Source organism: Scyliorhinus torazame, chromosome 5 (genome assembly GCF_047496885.1).
Source record: "Scyliorhinus torazame isolate Kashiwa2021f chromosome 5, sScyTor2.1, whole genome shotgun sequence".
Taxonomy (NCBI): domain Eukaryota; kingdom Metazoa; phylum Chordata; class Chondrichthyes; order Carcharhiniformes; family Scyliorhinidae; genus Scyliorhinus; species Scyliorhinus torazame.
The window spans coordinates 106,994,717-107,009,238 of record NC_092711.1 but is presented as its reverse complement, the minus strand read 5'-3'; the positions used below and the strand labels follow the sequence as shown (position 1 = coordinate 107,009,238).

Genomic DNA, 14,522 nt, shown 5'->3' with positions numbered 1-14,522 from the left:
AAGATTTGTTTTTTTCTTGAGGGTTGCAAGACAGGGGTGGCATAGTAGTTAGCACTGCTGCCTCACAGCACCAGGGACCAGAGTTCAATTCCCACCCTGACTGTGTGGAGTTTGCACTTTCTCCCCGTGTCTGTGTGGGTTTCCTCGGGGTGCTCCAGTTTCCTCCTACAGTTCAAAGATATGCAGGTTAGGTTGAATCGGTTAGGATTGTATTCCATAAGACCATAAGACATAGGAGCGGAAGTAAGGCCATTCGACCCATCGAGTCCACTCCACCATTCAATCATGGCTGATTTCAACTCCATTTACCCGCTCTATCTCCATAGCCCTTAATTCCTCAAGAAATCAAGAATTTATCAACTTCTGTCTTAAAGACACTCAACGTCCCGGCCTCCACCGCCCTCTGTGGCAATGAATTCCACAGACCCACCACTCTCTGGCTGAAGAAATTTCTCCTCATCTCTGTTCTCAAGTGACTCCCTTTTATTCTAAGGCTGTGCCCCCGGGTCCTAGTCTCCCCTGCTAATGGAAACAACTTCCCTACATCCACCCTATCTAAGCCATTCATTATCTTGGAAGTTTCTATTAGATCTCCCCTCAACCTCCTAAACTCCAATGAATATAATCCCAGGATCCTCAGACATTCATCGTATGTTAGGCCTACCATTCCTGGGATCATCCGTGTGAATCTCCGCTGGACCCGCTCCAGTGCCAGTATGTCCTTCCTGAGGTGTGGGGCCCAAAGTTGCTCACAGTATTCTAAATGGGGCCTAACTAATGCTTTATAAAGCTTCAGAAGTACATCCCTGCTTTTATATTCCAAGCCTCTTGAGATGAATGACAACATTGCATTTGCTTTCTTAATTACGGACTCAACCTGCAAGTTTACCTTTAGAGAATCCTGGACTAGGACTCCCAAGTCCCTTTGCACTTCAGCATTATGAATTTTGTCACCGTTTAGAAAATAGTCCATGCCTCTATTCTTTTTTTCCAAAGTGCAAGACCTCGCACTTGCCCACGTTGAATTTCATCAGCCATTTCTTGGACCACTCTCCTAAACTGTCTAAATCTTTCTGCAGCCTCCCCACCTCCTCCATACTACCTGCCCCTCCACCTATCTTTGTATCATCGGCAAACTTAGCCAGAATGCCCCCAGTCCCGTCATCTAGATCGTTAATATATAAAGAGAACAGCTGTGGCCCCAACACTGAACCCTGCGGGACACCACTCGTCACCGGTTGCCATTCCGAAAAAGAACCTTTTATCCCAACTCTCTGCCTTCTGCCTGACAGCCAATCATCAATCCATGTTAGTACCTTGCCTCGAATACCATGGGCCCTTATTTTACTCAGCAGTCTCCCGTGAGGCACCTTATCAAAGGCCTTTTGGAAGTCAAGATAGATAACATCCATTGGCTCTCCTTGGTCTAACCTATTTGTTATCTCTTCAAAGAACTCTAACAGGTTTGTCAGGCACGACCTCCCCTTACTAAATCCATGCTGACTTGTCCTAATCTGACCCTGCACTTCCAAGAATTTAGAAATCTCATCCTTAACAATGGATTCTAGAATCTTGCCAACAACCGAGGTTAGGCTAATTGGCCTATAATTTTCCATCTTTTTCCTTGTTCCCTTCTTGAACAGAGGGGTTACAACAGCGATTTTCCAATCCTCTGGTACTTTCCCGGACTCCAGTGACTTTTGAAAGATCATAACTAACGCCTCCACTATTTCTTCAGCTATCTCCTTTAGAACTCTAGGATGTAGTCCATCTGGGCCCGGAGATTTATCAATTTTTAGACCTCTTAGTTTCTCTAGCACTTTCTCCTTTGTGATGGCTACCATATTCAACTCTGCCCCCTGACTCTCCGGAATTGGTGGGATATTACTCATGTCTTCTACTGTGAAGACTGACGCAAAGTACTTATTTAGTTCCTCAGCTATTTCCTTGTCTCCCATCACAAAATTACCAGCGTCATTTTGGAGCGGCCCAATGTCAACTTTTGCCTCCCGTTTGTTTTTAATGTATTTAAAGAAACTTTTACTATCATTCCTAATGTTACTGTCTAGCCTACCTTCATATTTGATCCTCTCTTTCCTTATTTCTCTCTTTGTTATCCTCTGTTTGTTTTTGTAGCCTTCCCAATCTTCTGACTTCCCACTACTCTTTGCCACATTATAGGCTTTCTCTTTTGCTTTGATGCATTCCCCAACTTCCTTTGTCAGCCATGGCTGCCTAATCACCCCTCTGATAACCTTTCTTTTCTTTGGGATGAACCTCTGCACTGTGTCCTCAATTACTCCCAGAAACTCCTGCCATTGCTGTTCTACTGTCTTTCCCACTAGGCTCTGCTCCCAGTCGATTTTCGTCAGTTCCTCCCTCATGCCCCTGTAGTTACCTTTATTTAACTGTAACACCTTTACATCTGATTCTACCATCTTTCTTTCAAATTGGAGATTGAATTCTACCATATTATGATCACTCCCTCCTAAGTGCTCCCTTACTTTAAGATCTTTAATCAAGTCTGGCTCATTACATAACACTCAGTCCAGAATGGCCTGTTCCCTCGTGGGCTCCATCACAAGCTGTTCCAAAAAGCCCTCCTGTAAACATTCAATGAATTCCCTTTCCTTGGGTCCACTGGCAGCATTATTTACCCAGTCCACCTGCATATTGAAGTCCCCCATGATCACTGTGACCTTGCCTTTCTGACATGCACTTTCTATTTCGTGGTGCATTTTGTGCCCCTGGTCCTGACCACTGTTAGGAGGCCTGTACATAACTCCCATTATGTTTTTTTGCCTTTGTGGTTCCTCAACTCTACCCACACAGACTCCACATCATCTGACCCTATGTCATTTAGTGCTATTGATTTAATTTCATTCCTAATTAACATGGCAACCCCGCCCCCTCTGCCCACCTCCCTGTCTTTTCGATAGGTTGTGAATCCCTGGATGTTTAAATGCCAGTCCTGAACCCCCTGCAACCATGTCTCTGTGATGCCTACCACATCATACCTGCCAGTCACAATCTGGGCCACAAGCTCATCTACCTTGTTCCGTACACTGCACGCATTTAAATATAGCACCTTTAATTCTCTATTGACCGTCCCTTTTTGTTTTCTTAGTGTGGTGGACCTTGGTTTACTGAGCCTTTCATAGAACATAGAACAATACAGCGCAGTACAGGCCCTTCGGCCCACGATGTTGCACCGAAACAAAAGCCATCTAACCTACACTATGCCATTATCATCCACATGTTTATCCAATAAACTTTTAAATGCCCTCAATGTTGGCGAGTTCACTACTGTAGCAGGTAGGGCATTCCACGGCCTCACTACTCTTTGCGTAAAGAACCTACCTCTGACCTCTGTCCTATATCTATTACCCCTCAGTTTAAAGTTATGTCCCCTCGTGCCAGCCATATCCATCCGCGGGAGAAGGCTCTCACTGTCCACCCTATCCAACCCCCTTTCCATACACTGTGTCATATTTTGTGGGATGGGGACTATCGTAACCTCTCCTGAGTTTTGTCTTTTTGTGCTTTTTTGTATTCCTAAGCAGCTACGCTTCCCACTGATTACTTCACCTCTTGGTTCCCTGACTTTCCCTTCCCCCCCAATCTTTAGTTTAAAGTCCTATTGACCACCCTATTTATTCTTTTCGCCAGAACACTGGTCCCAGCTCGGTTCAGGTGGAGACCATCCCAACGGTATAGGTCCCCCCTGTCCCAAAACTGATGCCAGTGTCCCATGAAAAGGAACCCCTCTTTCCCACACCACTCTTTCAGCCACGTGTTAACTTCCCTTATTCTTGCCTCCCTATGCCAATTTGCACGTGCTCGTGCAGTAATCCGGAGATCATGACCCTTGAGGACCTGTTTTTTTATTTGAATCCTAGCTCTTTATAATCTCTAAACAGGTCCTCTTTCCTAGACTTGCCTATGTTGTTGGTACCGACATGGACCACAACAACTGGATCCTCCCCCTCCCTCTCCCGTATCCTATCAAGCCGGTCAGAGATGACCCGCACCCTCGCACCGGGCAGGCAAAATACCATGCAGGACTCTTTATCCGGCTCACAAAGGATACTATCTATCCCCCTGATAATAGAATCCCCTACAACTACAACTTGCCTATTTACTCCCTCCCCTTGAATGGCCTGCTGAACCATGGTGCCTTGGTCAGCTGACTCATCCTTCCTGCAGCCCTGTTCGCCATCCACAAAGGGAGCAAGTGCCTCATACCTGTTGGACAGAGTCAAGGGCTGAGTCTCCTGAGTTCCTGACTGCTGGTTCCCTTTACCTGCCTGACTTGCAGTCACACCCTGCTGTCCCTGGCCACTGGCAGGATTTAAACTACTTACTCTGACTGGTGTGACTGCCTCCTGAAACACAGTGTCCAGGTAAGTCTCCCCCTCCCGGATGTGCCTCAGTGTTTGAAGCTCAGACTCCAGCTCATCAACTCTGAGCCGGAGCTCTTCGAGCAGCCAACACTTACTGCAGATGTGGTCGCTGAAGCTCGCAATGGGATCTGCCAGCTCCCACATCAAGCAGCTCAAGCACATCACCTGACCAGCCATCACTAATTAATTAATTAGTTTAATTTAAGTTTATGGGTTTAGCTGTGTTTTTTAAAAAATTTGGGGCAGATTTGCTATCAACCACTCAGATCACAGCTTCCCTCTGACGTCACTTTTGGGGAAAAAACTGGAAAACAGGAAGTTTCCGTTAGGATTTTATACTCACAGAGACTGCTCCTCCTCCTCCGAACGGCTCCCGAAATTAGGCCCGAAGAAAGAGAGAGAACAAAACAGTAGGGAAAAAGCACCTTCTCCCACTCTTCCCCGAATTACCTCACTGCACCAAATTCTCACTCGGTCTGTATCTCTCTCACTCAGGCTGTGTGTCCTTGACCTGCGCAATGTATTCCAGTATTCGCTGGAACATAGAACATACAGTGCAGAAGGAGGCAATTTGGCCCATCGCGTCTGCAGCGACCCACTTAAGCCCTCACTTCCCCCTCATCCCCGTAACCCAATAACCTCTCCCAACCTTTTTGGTTACTAAGGGCAATTTAGCATGGCCAATCCACCTAACCTGCGCATCTTTGGACTGTGGGAGGAAACCGCAGCTCTCGGAGGAAACCCACGCAGACACGGGGAAAATGTGCAGACTCCGCACAGACAGCGGGGAATCGAACCTGGGACCCTGGCGCTGTGAAGCCACAGTGCGACCGTGCTGCCCCAAGTTCAAAAGAATGAGGGCGGATCTCATAGAAACCTAGAAACAGTGGGTGGCTCAGTGGTTAGCACTGCTGCCTCATGTCGCCAAGGACCCGAGTTCGATTCCGGCCCCGGGTCATTGTGTGTGTGGAGTTTGCATATTCTCTCTGTGTTTGTGTGGGTCTCACCCCCACAAATCCAAAGATGTGCAGGGTAGGTAGATTGGCCACTCTAAAATTGCCCTTAATTGCAAAAAAAGAATGGGGCACTCTAAATTTATGTTAAAAAAAAAACAGGGCGAGACAGAGTAGATTCAGGACGGATGTTCCTGATAGTGGGTGTGTCCAGAAATAGGGGTCACAGTCTGAGGATACGGGGTCGACCATTTAGGACAGAGATTAGGAGAAATTTCTTCACCCACAGAGTGGTGAGCCTGTGGAATGTTTTCAAGAAGTAGTTCGATACAGCACTTAGGGCGAAGGGGATCAAAGGATATGGGGGAAAGCGGGATTAGGCTATTGAGCCGAATCAGCTCTGATCATGATGAATGGTGGAGCAGGCTCGAAGGGCCAAATGGTCTCCTCCTGCTCCTATTTTCTACGTTGCTCCATATCTATGCATGTAAATGGTCCAGTAGGTATGAGGAAGAATGTTTTTACCCAGCCAGTGTCAATGCTGAAACTTGCTGCCTCTGATGGAGTTTGGAAATAGCCACAATAAATGATGTTTTGAAAAATTGGATCGAAACCCGAGAGAAATAAAGCTGTGAGGATACAGAGCAGGAGAATGACTCTGACTGGATTGCTCCAGATAATAATAATCCTTATTAGTGTCACAAGTAGGCTTACATTAACACTGCAATGAAGTTACTGTGAAAATTCCCTAGTCTCCATACTCAGGCTCCTATTCGGGTACAATTTAGTTCGGCAATTTATGACCTTCCAGACACATTCATTTCAGTAATTTCAGATTATAATCATCACTCCGATATTTTTAGACAGTTGGTGCTGGTAACGGTTCTGCTGTTGCCATTTATACCTCACCTGGACCTGTCTTTTATTTCTTCTCGTGTCCTATTAGTTTATTTACTTCTCTCATTGTCACCCAGTTTTGTCTTGCACCATTATCCCCCTTGTCATTTAATCACTTCAGCCTCACATCCTCCCAAACTGCCCCCTCTGAAATGGCCCAGCAAGCCACTCAGTTCAAGGGCAATTAGGGATGGGCAGCAAATGCCGGCTCAGCCAGCGACACCCACATCCCAAGGACAAATAAAGGAAAGTCGGCAGTTAGAAAGGCAAATGCAATGTTCGCATTCATTTCAAGAGAGCTACAATACAAGATGAATGGGGATGGGAAACATATCAGCCATGATCGAATGGCAGAGCAAACTCGAAAATTCAATGGGCTGAATGGCCTAATTCTGCTTCTCTATCATTTTTTTTATGAGGGGATCTCATAGAAACATTTGTAAAAAGATTGTTGTAATCCATCCCAGACCTGGATACAGATCAACTGATTCTTGGAGGAGACTTCAATTGTGTTCTGGATCCTAAATGGACTGGTCCAAGCTGATTCAACCACAACAAAAACATGAAAAAGGAATGAAACCAGACGGACCACCCGGCATCGACCCAGGCACCAGAAATTACAACGGCAAACCCAGCAAAAGATTTTTTTAAACTATTCCCATCAGTAGATTGTAAAAGGATTACAGGACACAGATTTAAGATTGTGAATAAGATCTACAGGGGAGATAGGAGGTAGTCATTTTATACAGTGAGTGATAATGATCTGGAACACCATCCTTCCACACAAAGGTCGATAATCTCCAGATCCAGATCGTCCCACTCATTGAAACATCGCCTGACAAAGATGACAAACGCGCATGCGCCCTGATGCACATCCAATAAAGATGGCGGCCGTTAACCCGAGCCGAACATGAGGAGCTGCAGCTCCGCTCGGTACAAATGGGGTCCCGGAAACTCTTTTCCAAGGATTGCAGCACCGAATGGTGCTGACAGAATTTGATGTGAGGATTGGTTGTGAGTTTCCTGTCTGCGAATCCCTTTCTCAGCCCCTGTGAAAGAAGTTTACAAAGCCATCACTGTCAGTCCAGAAATGAAATTCAGGAAAGATAAATATTTCTCCTGGTTTGAGTTTGCGTTGTGTAAATCCTCCCCTACTAATCCCCTGTAAAAGAAGTTTCCAAAATTAATCACTATCAGTCCAGGATAGAAATCCACAACATTCTCCCCTCCTGCTTCCTGGTCCATGATGACCCCTCATGCCCCCCCTGCACACTGACCCTCTTGTCATCAGCAGTCCCCTGATTTGAGGGTGACATCTACTCAGGGTTGTGAATTTCTTCCCTGGGTCTTCATGTGGCTGAACAGAGCCGCAGAGCTTTGGACACATGGGACAGAATGTCTAATAAGACAGTGAAATCCGGAGAGCAGGATTGGCTTCCTTTTCTTTCCATCTCTGCCACCGCTTTGCATCATCAATAAGACATTGGGACTCAAAGACTAATCCAGTTTGATGGACAAGTTGTCTCCATTCTGAACAATGGGGAACAAGCTCCTCCCACTCATTGAATCATCGCCCCGACAAAGACGACAAACGCGCATGCGCGCTGATGCACATCCAACAAAGATGGCGGCCATTAACCCGAGCCGAACATGAGGAGCTGCAGCTCCGCTCGGTACAAACTGGGTCCCGGAAACTCTTTTCCGAAGATTGCAGCTCACAACAGCTTTACACAACGTTTCCGCCCATCCCCGCGATCTCTCGCTCCCTCCATATTGTTAAACGCCTCTTACCAATGTCAGAATTTATGAAGAGCGGAGAATTGGGCACTCATCCAGAACTCCATTCGCGGGAGCGATGTGAACGGAGAATTACGGCCGTTGTTTCTGTCAGGATATTGCTGGGGTAAAAGAAAATAAATTATTTGAATTGTATTTTTGTGTTTGTATTGAGATCTTTCCAACCTTCTTTCTCCAGTGTAATATAGTGAAGTTTTCTTTGCCCGACTCCCGGCTCCATTCCTCCCTCAGCCCCACTGCTGGAAACAGCCGCTCCAACACGCCCAGACCTCCGAGCAAAGTGATACTGCGCATGCTCGATACACCGAACAATGCGTCTGCGCACTGGGGTCCTGTGGAGTGCGCAGACGCAGAGTGGGCACATTCACAGGCGCAGTGAATATTGGGTAATAGCCGCACCATTGACACCACAAGCAGTAAATACAAAATAACTTCGTTACCAATTGATAAAAATAATCAAACAAATTATTGTCAATAGGTAATCTATTTTCCATTTCTCAAGATGATTAAATGCTGCTCTCCTGTGGAACAATGCAGAACTTAAGGTTTTTTTTTCCCCCAATGGGTCCTTCCTCTCTCCTCCCCAAAAGATGCAAACTCTTGCTGGATTCAATCCCAGAATCAGTAATTCCTCTATCTTCTTCCCTCGTGCTCGTGATACTGAATGTTCAGTGTTTTCTAGAATGATCCAGCACAGCTGTCACTCGGCACACCATGTCTATACTGACCCTGTACAAGAGCTGCCACTTTTCCTGGTTAAATTCCATTTGCTACTGTTCTGCCCATATAACCAGCCCATCTGTATCATGCTGTAATTTAAGGCTTTTCTCCTCGCTAGTTACCACACCAACAATTTTCCATCTGCAAACTTATCCATCATACCGTCACATATTTCAAGACCTCGATTTGATATATAATTACGCTTGGTGACTGAGGATGCAACAGGATCTCCATCAGCACCTGGACCTGTGCTTCCTTCCTTCGAGACCTTTAATAGCTCTGGAGAAACAATGCTGAAAAAGCTGGTGTTCTGGTCAAGGCTAATATGTGGGTGCTTCCTTGCCTGTCTCTGAATTTACTCCACTCCTGTTCACTCCCCACTTATGTAATACGCATTGACTGTAATGACTGGAAAGAGTTTAGAACATAGAACAGTACAGCACAGTTCAGGCCCTTCGGCCCATGATGTTGTGCCGACCATTTATCCTAATCTCAGATCAACCTAACCTACACCCTTTCAATTTACTGCTGTCCATATGCCAAAACTCCCTCATGTTTCTGACTCCACGCCCTCTGCTGGCAGTGCATTCCACGCACCCACCACTTTCGGTGTAAAGAACCTACCTCTGACATCTCCCCTATACCTTCCTCCAATCACCTTAAAATTATGTCCCCTTGTGACAGCCATTTCCGCCCTGGGGAAAAGTCTCTGGCTATCCACTCTATCCATCCCTCCCATTACCTTGTACACCTCTATCAAGTCACCTCTCTTCCTCCTTTGCTCCAGTGAGAAAAGCCCTTGCTCACTCAACCTTTCTTCATAAGACATGCCCTCCAGTCCAGGCAGCATCTTGGTAAATCTCCTCTGTACCCTCTCCAAAGCATCTACATCCTTCCTATAATGAGGCGACCAGAACTGGACACAATATTCCAAGTGTGGTCTAAGTAGGCTTTTATCAAGCTGCAGCAAAACCTCGCGGCTCTTAAACTCAACCCCCCTGTTAATGAAAGCTAACACACCATACGCCTTCTTAACAATCCTATCAACCTGCGTGGCAACTTTGAAGGATCTCTGTATGTGGACCCCAAGATCTCTCTGTTCTTCCACACTTCCAAGAATCCTGCCTTTTAATCCTGTATTCAGCATTCAAATTCGACCTTCCAAAATGAATCACTTCACATTTATCTAGGTTGAACTCCATCTGCCACTTCACAGCCCAGCTCTGCATTCTGTCAATGTCCTGTTGTAACCTGCATCAGCCCTCAACACTATCTACAACTCCCCCAATCTTTGTGTCATCGGCAAAGTACTAATCCACCCTTCCACTTCCTCATCCAAGTCATTTTTAAAAACTACAAAGAGCAGAGGTCCAAGAACAGATCCCTGCAGGACACTGGTCACCGACCACCAGGTGGAATACTTTCCATCCACTACTACCCACTGTCTTCTATTGGCCAGCGAATTCTGTATCCAGACAACCAAATTTCCCTGTATCCCATGCCCCCTAACTTTCTGAATGAGCCTACCATGGGGAAACTTAGCAAATGTCTTACTGAAATCCATATACACCATATCCACTGCCCGACCTTCATCAATGTGTCTCGTCACATCCTCAAAGAATTCAATGAGGCTTGTGAGGCATGACCTGCCCCTCACAAAGCCATGCTGACTATCTTTAATCAAACTATGGTTTTCTTTTTTTTTTAATTAAATATTTTATTGAAAATTTTTGGTCAACCAACACAGTACATTGTGCATCCTTTACACAATATTATAACAACACAAATAACAATGACCTATTTTATAAACAAAAAATGAATAAATAATAAATAACAAAAATGAAAACTAGCCCTAATTGGCAACTGCCTTATCACAAGTAACACTCTCCAAAAATATAATTTAACAGTCCAATATATAATTATCTGTAGCAACGACCTATACATACTATACAGTATATATTAACAACCCTGAGAGTCCTTTTGGTTCCTCCATCCCCCCCCCCCCCCACCCCTCGATCCTGGGCTGCTGCTGCTGCCTTCTTTTTCCCATTCCGTCTATCTTTCTGCGAGGTATTCGACGAACGGTTGCCACCGCCTGGTGAACCCTTGAGCCGACCCCCTTAGGACGAACTTAATCCGCTCTAGCTTTATAAACCCCGCCATGTCATTTATCCAGGTCTCCACCCCCGGGGGCTTGGCTTCTTTCCACATTAGCAATATCCTGCGCCGGGCTACTAGGGACGCAAAGGCCAAAACATCGGCCTCTCTCGCCTCCTGCACCCCCGGCTCTTGTGCAACCCCAAATATAGCCAACCCCCAGCTTGGTTCGACCCGGACTCCTACTACTTTTGAAAGCACCTTTGTCACCCCCATCCAAAACCCCTGTAGTGCCGGGCATGACCAAAACATATGGGTATGATTCGCTGGGCTTCTCGAGCACCTCGCACACCTATCCTCCACCCCAAAAACTTTACTGAGCCGTGCTCCAGTCATATGTGCCCTGTGTAATACCTTAAACTGAATCAGGCTTAGCCTGGCACACGAGGACGACGAGTTTACCCTGCTTAGGGCATCTGCCCACAGCCCCTCCTCGATCTCCTCCCCCAGCTCTTCTTCCCATTTCCCTTTTAGTTCATCTACCATAGTCTCCCCTTCGTCCCTCATTTCCCTATATATATCTGACACCTTACCATCCCCCACCCATGTCTTTGAGATCACTCTGTCCTGCACCTCTTGTGTCGGGAGCTGCGGGAATTCCCTCACCTGTTGCCTCGCAAAAGCCCTCAGTTGCATATACCTGAATGCATTCCCTTGGGGCAACCCATATTTCTCGGTCAGCGCTCCCAGACTCGCGAACTTCCCATCCACAAACAGATCTTTCAGTTGCGTTATTCCTGCTCTTTGCCACATTCCATATCCCCCATCCATTCCCCCCGGGGCAAACCTATGGTTGTTTCTTATCGGGGACCCCCCCAAGGCTCCAGTCTTTCCCCTATGCCGTTTCCACTCTCCCCAAATCTTCAGTGTAGCCACCACCACCGGGCTTGTGGTGTAGTTCCTCGGTGAGAACGGCAATGGGGCTGTCACCATAGCCTGTAGGCTAGTCCCCCTACAGGACGCCCTCTCGAATCTCTTCCACGCCGCTCCCTCCTCCTCTCCCATCCACTTACTCACCATTGAAATATTAGCGGCCCAATAATACTCACTTAGGCTCGGTAGTGCCAGCCCCCCCCTATCCCTGCTACGCTGTAAGAATCCCTTCCTCACTCTCGGGGTCTTCCCGGCCCACACAAAACCCATGATGCTCTTTTCAATCCTTTTAAAAAAAGCCTTCGTGATCACCACCGGGAGGCACTGAAACACAAAGAGGAATCTCGGGAGGACCACCATCTTAACCGCCTGCACCCTCCCTGCCATTGACAGGGATACCATATCCCATCTCTTGAAATCCTCCTCCATCTGTTCCACCAACCGCGTTAAATTTAACCTATGCAATGTGCCCCAATTCTTAGCTATCTGGATCCCCAGGTAACGAAAGTCCCTTGTTACCTTCCTCAACGGTAGGTCCTCTATTTCTCTACTCTGCTCCCGTGGATGCACCACAAACAACTCACTTTTCCCCATGTTCAATTTATACCCTGAAAAATCCCCAAACTCCCCAAGTATCCGCATTATTTCTGGCATCCCCTCCGCCGGGTCTGCCACGTATAGTAGCAAATCGTCCGCATACAAAGATACCCGGTGCTCTTCTCCTCCCCTAAGTACTCCCCTCCACTTCTTGGAACCCCTCAACGCTATCGCCAGGGGCTCAATCGCCAGTGCAAACAATAATGGGGACAGAGGGCATCCCTGCCTTGTCCCTCTATGGAGCCGAAAATATGCAGATCCCCGTCCATTCGTGACCACGCTCGCCACTGGGGCCCTATACAACAGTTGCACCCATCTAACATACCCCTCTCCAAAACCAAATCTCCTCAACACCTCCCACAAATAAGCCCACTCCACTCTATCAAATGCTTTCTCGGCATCCATCGCCACTACTATCTCCGTTTCTCCCTCTGGTGGGGCCATCATCATTACCCCTAACAACCTCCGTATATTCGTGTTCAGCTGTCTCCCCTTCACAAACCCAGTTTGGTCCTCGTGGACCACCCCCGGGACACATTCCTCTATTCTCATTGCCATTACCTTGGCCAGGATCTTGGCATCTACATTTAGGAGGGAAATAGGTCTATAGGACCCGCATTGTAGCGGGTCCTTTTCCTTCTTTAAGAGAAGCGATATCGTTGCTTCAGACATAGTCGGGGGCAGTTGTCCCCTTTCCTTTGCCTCATTAAAGGTCCTCGTCAGTACCGGGGCGAGCAAGTCCACATATTTTCTATAGAATTCGACTGGGAATCCATCCGGTCCCGGGGCCTTTCCCGCCTGCATGCTCCTAATTCCTTTCACCACTTCTTCTACCTCGATCTGTGCTCCCAGTCCCACCCTTTCCTGCTCTTCCACCTTGGGAAATTCCAGCCGATCCAAGAAGCCCATCATTCTCTCCCTCCCATCCGGGGGTTGAGCTTCATATAATTTTTTATAAAATGTCTTGAACACTCCATTCACTCTCTCCGCTCCCCGCTCCATCTCTCCTTCCTCATCCCTCACTCCCCCTATTTCCCTCGCTGCTCCCCTTTTCCTCAATTGGTGTGCCAGCAACCTGCTCGCCTTCTCCCCATATTCGTACTGTACACCCTGTGCCTTCCTCCATTGTGCCTCTGCAGTGCCTGTAGTCAGCAAGTCAAATTCTACATGTAGCCTTTGCCTTTCCCTGTACAGTCCCTCCTCCGGTGCTTCCACATATTGTCTGTCCACCCTCAAAGGTTCTTGCAGCAACCGCTCCCGTTCCTTACTCTCCTGCTTCCCTTTATGTGCCCTTATTGATATCAGCTCCCCTCTAACCACCGCCTTCAACGCCTCCCAGACCACTCCCACCTGGACCTCCCCATTATCATTGAGTTCCAAGTACTTTTCAATGCACCCCCTCACCCTTAGACACACCCCCTCATCTGCCATTAGTCCCATGTCCATTCTCCAGGGCGGGCGCCCTCCTGTTTCCTCCCCTATCTCCAAGTCCACCCAGTGTGGAGCGTGATCCGAAATGGCTATAGCCGTATACTCCGTTCCCCTCACCTTCGGGATCAATGCCCTACCCAGCACAAAAAAGTCTATTCGCGAGTAGACTTTATGGACATAGGAGAAAAACGAGAACTCCTTACTCCTAGGTCTGCTAAATCTCCACGGGTCTACACCTCCCATCTGCTCCATAAAATCTTTAAGTACCTTGGCTGCTGCCGGCCTCCTTCCAGTCCTGGACTTCGACCTATCCAGCCCTGGTTCCAACACCGTATTAAAATCTCCCCCCATTATCAGCTTTCCCATCTCTAGGTCCGGAATGCGTCCTAGCATCCGCCTCATAAAATTGGCATCATCCCAGTTCGGGGCATATACGTTTACCAAAACCACCGTCTCCCCCTGTAGTTTGCCACTCACCATCACGTATCTGCCCCCGTTATCTGCCACTATAGTCTTTGCCTCGAACATTACCCGCTTCCCCACTAATATAGCCACCCCCCTGTTTTTCGCATCTAGCCCCGAATGGAACACCTGCCCCACCCATCCTTTGCGTAGCCTAACCTGGTCTATCAGTTTCAGGTGCGTTTCCTGTAACATAACCACATCTGCCTTAAGTTTCTTAAGGTGTGCGAGT

The 14,522-nt window shown here is 47.3% G+C and overlaps 1 protein-coding gene across 4 annotated transcripts in view; it reads right to left on the bottom strand.

Moving 5' to 3' along the window:
• Positions 1 to 14,522, bottom strand: part of LOC140421622 (uncharacterized) — an 81,605-nt gene that overhangs the window by 7,837 nt on the left and 59,246 nt on the right. For 2 of the 4 annotated variants that reach the window (XM_072506399.1, XM_072506400.1), the window contains exon 2: positions 8,045 to 8,151. The gene's annotated coding sequence lies outside the window, so the exon portion shown is untranslated. Of the gene's footprint in view, positions 1 to 8,044; positions 8,326 to 14,522 lie in introns of those variants that run through there. The other 2 variants (XM_072506398.1, XM_072506401.1) reach the window with 2 other exon arrangements.